The sequence below is a fragment of the Drosophila innubila genome, chromosome X (assembly GCF_004354385.1).
Source record: "Drosophila innubila isolate TH190305 chromosome X, UK_Dinn_1.0, whole genome shotgun sequence".
Classification (NCBI taxonomy): Eukaryota; Metazoa; Arthropoda; class Insecta; order Diptera; family Drosophilidae; genus Drosophila; species Drosophila innubila.
Genome location: NC_047626.1, coordinates 19,622,047 through 19,630,390, shown reverse-complemented (window position 1 = coordinate 19,630,390; position 8,344 = coordinate 19,622,047). Strand labels below are relative to the sequence as shown.

Below are 8,344 nucleotides of genomic sequence, written 5' to 3'. Positions count from 1 at the left end.
CAGGCAGCTATCCTTATGGCGCCTATCCAGTAACATATGCAGCAGCAACAGAAGCACCAACAACAGAGACACCGACAACAGAGACACCAACAACACCGACCACAGAGACACCAACAACACCGACAACAGAGACACCAACAACACCGACAACAGAGACACCAACAACACCAACAACACCGACAACAGAGACACCAACAACACCGACAACAGAGACACCAACAACACCGACCACAGAGACACCAACAACACCGACTACAGAGACACCAACAACACCGACAACAGAGACACCAACAACACCGACAACAGAGACACCAACAACACCGACAACAGAGACACCGACAACACCGACAACAGAGACACCAACAACACCAACTACAGAGACACCAACAACACCAACTACAGAGACACCAACAACACCAACAACCGAAGAGGTCACAACTCCAGAAACTACAATAGATGTAAGTGCAGCAATGTTAACACTCAGCAACATATAACATTTCTCATCCCTGTCTCCTTCTCTTCCCGCCTCTTCTACTTCTTTGCAGAATAATTCTCTTCAAATAATCATTAATGGCTCTTTGATCTCAATTTTTGATTTTACGAGCTGTGAGACACCCAATATCATTGTATCTTTGACAATTGCTGGCGTCTTAACCGAAGTTCAAGGCTGTCTTTAAAACTGGAACACTTAAAGGGATCAGAAGTATCAAATTATTTAAAACTGCAATAATAGCGACATTTTATATCAAACTATTTAAATATTCTAGTATCAACAAAATAAAAGTGTATTAATAAATATATTTTTATAAGTTATCAACAAGTTCAGCTCTGCACTATAACAAAAATTTTGTATAATGTAATTTCAATAAAGTTGTGTTGTGATTGATTGATCATAATAATCAATTATTTGGCTTATCATTTTTGAAAACCCATAACTCATTGGCATTATTTTGTTACTGAAGTCTCTCAATCGAAAAATTGGATAGCTATATTCATCTTATTGAAATTCCAATTGAATAAAATTTTAGTAGTAAACTTCACTTATCAAGACACACATTTACGCACACTTTTCATTCGATATAAAAAAACAATTTTATTCTTAGAAGTTATTTTTTAATAAAAGTTAACAAGCACAAGTTCTATGCCATCTCACATACCATTTCCAAGTTGTGTAGAATTCTCGAGAAAAAAAGCATTCTTACAATTTAAAATTTAAATTTCTAGCAATATAAATGTGGGGTATTTTGACTTCAACATAAAGACTGTAGTAAATGTTCTATTTTTTTATATTCAATTTTCTGTTTTCTATATTTTTTTGCGGCTTTTCCGCTTTGTTGTTGTTCGCCATTGTTCCCACTGATCTGCCTACAATAAAGTGGCATTAAAAAGCTTAAAAAAAAAACAATAGAGCAGGTTAGAGAAAAACCTGGAATGGGTATGGTTATGGTTGACGTGTAAGCAGTGTGGTAAGGGGGGTTGGGGAAAGGTTCTCCTTCTCTTTTGCCATTGCGGAAATTAAGAATAGGCCATGGCTGATGCCGTCGGCAACACTTTGCATGACAAACAAAATACATTTAAATTGTCTCTTGTTCAGCCTTTGTGAATATCCGTTGATTTTATACCTTAATAGCATTCCAGGTACCAATTTCATAATTTATTTTTCCATTATCTGCAGCCTCAAGTGGCGAAAAAAATATATACAAATTGTCCTTGACTTTCACTCTTTAATTGTAATTTGTGCTTTTCTATTAATTTTGTTTATTTTATGCAAATTCAGACGTCCTCCATTGCCTTTTATGGCTTTAAGTGACTGAGGTAATATCTTTTTTTTTCATAAATGTTTTTAGTTAAACTTTGTGTACTCCATTTTTATCGCTCAAATGTACTATGTATTTAAATGCATTATCTTTCTGTTAAGCCATTAAAATTCTAGTCTGATTTATGTATACATTTATTCCATTTTATTTGCCACTTTATTCGTTTATTTGTAAATTTCTTGGTCTGCTTAAAATAATTGCAATAAGGTGCCACTAAATTAAATTTTCTCAACTCCCAAAGCAATGTAAATATCATGAAAAGTTGATTAAGTTCATTTCATTTCATTCACGCTACAATTTGCATCTTCTTCTTTTTTATTACATTTAATTTTTTTGGTTTTTTTTAACTATTGCGAATTCGTCCAAAACAATTTATAATTGAATTTAATTCCATTTCGTTTTACTTTGATTTGATTTGTTAGCACTGAACGCCGCGGGCTCCTCGTCTTTCTTCAACTGCTGCCAATAATTTTGCTCATTAAAAGTTTTCAGAAACGCGAAGAATGAGTTGAAAATAGCTCAGGTGAGACTAGGGCACACAAAAGATGAATACCCTGGAATAAGTCAGATTCTTATTTCTGGAACTGAAGACTTGAACTTTTAGAAACTTTTGCATACAAATTTAATCAATCTCTTAGTTTTAAAATTACATTTAATTATCTTTGTTTCTCTCGCATTTACAACTAATATACCCAATTGTTATTATTTGTAATAAAAAATGTATCGACTTTAAATGCACCAATGTCTCTTTTTAGGTTTCTCACACCTTTCGGCATGTCGAAAGGTAAACACAATAGAGAAAAAGAGAGTGAGAGCGAAAAACGAATGTTGATGCCAAAAAAAAAATAAAAAAATATGGATAAATGTTGAGCTAGTGAAATTTAAAAGCCAGCTGCTTTTCTTTGCCAAGACCGATAACTGTTATCAATTTAGCCAAGCCAATTGTTCTTCCTCTTATGTTGTGGCCATTGTTGTTGTTAACGGCATTTTAAGCCGGTTATCGACTATCTATCAAGTCACATAAATCAACATTTTTTTTTTATACCCTAAAAATGGGTAATATGAACGTAACTATCTGCAACGATTCAAGGTACATAAAGTATTATATTTATATGTCAGTCTTTATTTTATTTACTATACTTTCCAAATGAAATGTGGCCTTATAAAAGAGACTAATGTCTAAAATCAAGAATATTCGACCTTTATATTTTATTTTTAAAATAAGACTATTATTAGAGAAAAATACAAATACGACCACTATAATATATGTATCTTTTCATAAACGTTTTTTTGATATAAGTGTATAACCGTTCAATAGAGTATTAAACAATCGTTTTTCTGAATCGTGTTGCTTACTTACATCTTATATTTTTTAATAAATTTGCTTAGCTGGGCAAATATTTTATTTAAATTTCAGAGGGCATAAATCAAAGACGATCCCAATACTCCATGGGCGTTGTTGCGTTGACGGCGTTGTAAACGTTGCTTAGCTCAAATTTGATTTGATTTCATTTGATTTTGAATTGATATTTATGGCCGTAAAATTGGCTTATACTTGTGGCATTACGTATACGCTCTGTTGTTGTTTACAATTAACCGAAACAGAACCGATGGGGATGAGCCACAGAGGGACAGGGGTAGGGGCATTTGTAGGCACGGCAGATGTGTGTTTGTTATTTTTATTGGTTTTGATTACTTGAACTTGCCCGAAAAGTGTTTTGCACTTGACTCCACAGTGTGTATGTGTGCGTGAGTGTGCCTCACACCATGATGCCGGAAATCAAATGAATCGATTAATGCGCTACAATTTACGACACCTGCCGGCCTATCTGCCTGCCTCTTTTTCTGCCTGTGCCACGCTTTGAGGCATAGAATAAATTTCTTGCCCCTTTTGCACTGGGTACACTGATAAAAAAATGTTCTAAAATCAAGATTTTGGTCTCAAAACTAAGAATTTTGGTCTAAAAATTGCGTCGAGAACATAAAATTCTTGAATTAAGAAAACACTTATTGGTCTTAAAATCATTTCAAATAAAACCAAGTTTTTGTTTTAAGAATATATGTTCTTGAGATGAAAATCAAAAAATAAAATAATTAAAAATGATTTTAAAATTTTTAATTTTTTGTTTTTTTCGATTTATAAAGATATTTATTTAATCTTGGTAATTTTATAAATCTTTGATTTTTTCGATTAATGTTCCTAAAATTAGGTCTTGAAATGTTCTTATTTTAATATCAAAATATTTAAGATGAATATTCTTGATTTTATGGGCTATTTCCACGACCACTCACATTTGCCACATTTGCCCACATTTAAATGTGTCAGATTTTTGACTTTCCACGGCCAAATGTGAAACTGTTAAAACATTTGCCATTCACCCGAAATAAATCAGTTGTTCGGCTTCTGTGCAAAAATTATAAGAAGCTGAAAATAAGAAATTTTTCATATTTATTTTGAAATTATAATTGGCGCAAATTTTATGCTTATCTTATTTATTGAACAAAACATCTGGTTAGAGAGATTATTGCTTTTCTTCCACGAGTTTATCAATAAACATCGGGTTTTCGATATTAAAATACTGAAATTCAGCAGTGCGAATGGCAAAAAATGTTAACATTTATTGTGAATGAGGCAAAATGATCATTCGGATTTTGTAGTGAAATGAAACATTCGGTCTGAATGATGAAAATGGCGTCGAATGTGCCGAATGTGCTGTCGGGGAAATAGCCTATTAGACGTTGGTCTTTTTTTTTCAGTGTAGAAGAAGCAGAGCTCGAGGCGGACTGTTCACGATATCGTAATCCTATTTATGGCTTTAGCATAAAGAAGTCATGAATTGCATGCTTCCAACTGGTTCCATAAAAAATTAAGATTTTCTTATAGCCCATAGACGTGCTTGTTAGTTATGAGCTAAGAGAACAAAAACTTCTAAATAGACTGACATGAGTTACCCTGTATAGCATAAAAATAAACCCAGTAGAACACAACTTCGTTAAACATATCATTAGTTCGTTAATAAAGTCTTTAATAACTCTTGCAAAAGAAAATTGATTTAAATTAGTATTGTAAGACTGATTCAATAGCTTTGTAGATTTGATAACAAAGATCTTTTTTAACACCTTTTCATTTTAGTTTTGTCTTCTTTTGCAGCTCCATTTGAAAGGATACAACTTCTCAAAGTGGTCACTTCAATGCCAAGTAGCTTCTCAGTCTCAGTAAATTCTTAGCTCACTTCAGGGCTGGATAAGCAGCTCGACAGTATCCTTTCCGTTGCGCATTACTTATTTAATTCACGTAAGCCACTTCTCTCTGCCATCCTTTAATATGTTTATGCTATAAAAAGATTCCCCCGTCGACTAGTTGCATTCAAAATGCCCAGTTGATTGTGAATAAATCTGATTTAAACAATTTTAATGGTGACTCCACGAGGAAATAGAGACAGATGTAAAATAAAATAAAATTATATTTTAAAATTATTCTAAAAAAAATTGTGGCAAATATCAAGTGGCAAGTGGCAAGTGGCAAACGGCAGTCAACAAATTGGGGCACGTTGACAGCAAATTGTGGCAAAGGGCAAGGTTGGACATTTGGCAACTGTGCAGTCAAGAGAATAAAATAAACAAAAAAAAAAAAAAAACAAAATTAAATATACATGAAGTGCGCAATTACCAAATTTGTATGTTCAATGTGTGTGTGCGTGTGTATAGATGTGTTTGTGTGTGTGTGTGTGCGGTGTGTGTGTGTGTGTGTGTGGCAGCGTCGACGGCAATGAAATTCAATCCAGTGTCCATTTCTTGTAATTTCTTTTTGTGTTTTTTTGTTTTTTTGTTTTTTTTTTATTATTTTTTTTTGCTTTTCCTCCCGCTGTTTGTGTTGGCATAAAAATTTAATAAGCGCCCAAAAGTCGGCTACAATAATACTTGAGTTGTAGTTGCCGTTCGAGGCCGGTAAATTCATAAGCCTCCGTTTGTCCGTCTGTCCGTCTGTCTGTTGGTCCAACATTGCCCCCAAATTATGCTATTAAAAAAAGAAAACAACACGAACACAAAATGAGCAAACGATGTGAACGGCACTTGAGCCCAAATTGACATAGGATCTAGTCCTGCGGATAGGCATCCAAGCTAACCTGGCCTCCAAGTGCAAGTGGGAGTTGAAAGGTACACGTATGTGACCATACACCAATATATACCAAAAGACTGTCGCCTCATTAGTCACGCCCAAAAAAAATGTGGAGGTATCCTCTGCCGCCGGCCTAAGCTCTTTGTTTGGGACAAACTGTAGGGGATTCAAGGTATACATAGATTCACATTTCCTTAGGCTATTTTTTTGGTAGGTGAAAGCAACATGTAGAAACTTAAGCAGTGACAAAATATAAAGAGTAAGAACGAAAAAGCGACGTAGAGATAAGAAGGACCTAAATGAAGAGCCTTAAAATACAAACATACTTTATCTATTTGATCCATTGTCTTAATGTTTTTGCCAATTCAATTTTTATGAGCTTATTTCCAAGTTTACTTTGAAATTTTACGCTTTAAATCAATTTTCTAGTTATTCTAAAGCATAGTTTTGGTAAGAGTAATTAAATTCAATTCATTTTTAATTAAATATGTCAGGGTTCCTCAAAGTATGCTATGGAATTTATTGCGGAACTATTTTTGGCTTTTGTGGCATCTAAATTAATTATGGCTTAGCACTATTACTATCATAGCTGTAGCTTTCCAAAGCTGTATCGAAACTTTGGTCGAAACCAGAAGTCCTCCAATGTTACTTAGCCACACAATATATCCTGTCTGTAACTATTCCTAGCACACTTAAAGCCAGTATTACACACACTTGTAATCAATCTATAGCAATTATAATAAAACAGTTTTCGAGTAGCTAACATAAGGGAGGAAAAACCCCTAGCCTTCCCTTCCCTATGATGCTTCAACTGTTAATCGAGCGTTGTCATATGTATTTATGTCCTGACCAGAAAAACGCTAAGAGTTTATTTTTTGCTTCATGTTTATGTAAATGTTTGAACTGTGTGTGTTTAGAAGGTTTGTGGGTGTGTGTGACAATCTAATAAGGAATGTCAGCACCTGCTGTGTCGCATGGCAACTTAACAAAAGAGAGCGAAAACGTAGCGAATAATGTATTGAAAAATGAATTGAAAAATATTTATCACACGCATTGCAGAAGACGTAGCGAATTGTTGTCGATATTGCAATCAACAATAGCGTGAGTGGAAAACTATTGAATGGTAAGCCAAAATAGACACAAACAAGCCCAGAACAAAAGCCAATTGAAGGCCAACTGTCACTCGAGCCAAGAAATTAAAGTTATATTCGCTACAGATTTAATACCCTTTCAAAACACTATGAATGAAAAAATACTTTGATAAAAAGTAACAATATTTAAGTGATATATTATTTAGTTGAAATGTCTTAAGAGTCGAAAATATTTTTCACATATAAATTAAATTTTTTGTACGATGGTTTCTTCTTCAGCTATTCATATTTTCAACAGGATTTATCATGGCGTGTCAATGAACGTGATAATATCATGTATACAATTTTTAGGTGTCTATTTTTAGCTTTTACCAACTGAAAATTAAAATACTATAAATTTTAATATTGCTGTTTATATAAAGAATGGGTATTTCTTTGATAAAAAATGATAAAGTTGCTTTTGAAAGAAAAATTGTGTTCTGAGAGAAAACTGGACATAGCTACCAAGACGTATGAGTTCAAATATTAGCTTGATGAAATACTCTGTATTTGGACAGGGTATCCTCAACATAGGATAGTTTTTTTTTTTTTTTGGTATAAAATTTAATTTTAGCTTTTACTAACCAAAAATATAAAAACAGCTATTAATTTAAATCAGTTTTAATTTTAGGCTTTTAGCAAAATGGCTGAGCTATTTAGATAAAATTGAGGTAATTCTTTAATAAAAGTTAAAAATATGTTCTTGAACGAAAAATTGTTTCCTGGCTATATTGACGATAGTCATGAATACGCGCTTCCATTTAAGCGTCACAAATTTCGTGACAGAAATTTATTACCCTCTGCAAGGGTATATAAATCTATGGTGAGGAGGCGGCAGGAACAGTGCGCAGTCAGTTGTTGCCCGCTCCCTTGATATAATATGAACCTCAAACAATTAGAAAATGTTGCCCGTGGCAGCGTATTTTGCTTACACGTGACGTGCCACAAGATGTTGATGCCACAGTCCAACCCGCAGGGCCATAATGAGCAATGCTTGATGAGCAGGCGGTGGTGGCGCGATGATGATGGTGGTGGTGGTGGTTAGACAGCGGTTAGGCAGCTAATCGAATCAGTAACCGCAACAGGGACATAAGCAAAAACAAACATGCGACAACAGCTAACGTTGCGTATACGCAGCGAAAAACATTTGCGACTATTATAGAGCTCTGTGCAAACATGAAATACAAGAATCAGAGAAATCAGTTTGTTTATTTTTGCCATAACATAAATGTATTTTTAAACCATATTTATTCAAGCGGTTGAACGTAACGTCTGTT

General features: G+C 34.0%; 1 long non-coding RNA gene across 1 annotated transcript; it reads left to right on the top strand.

Annotated features, from left to right (window-relative positions):
* The first annotated feature begins 348 nt into the window (after positions 1-348).
* LOC117793421 lies at positions 349-935 on the top strand. The gene is made up of 2 exons (XR_004618267.1): positions 349-458; positions 546-935. It is a non-coding gene; the product is annotated as an uncharacterized LOC117793421 (long non-coding RNA).
* Positions 936-8,344: the final 7,409 nt, after the last annotated feature.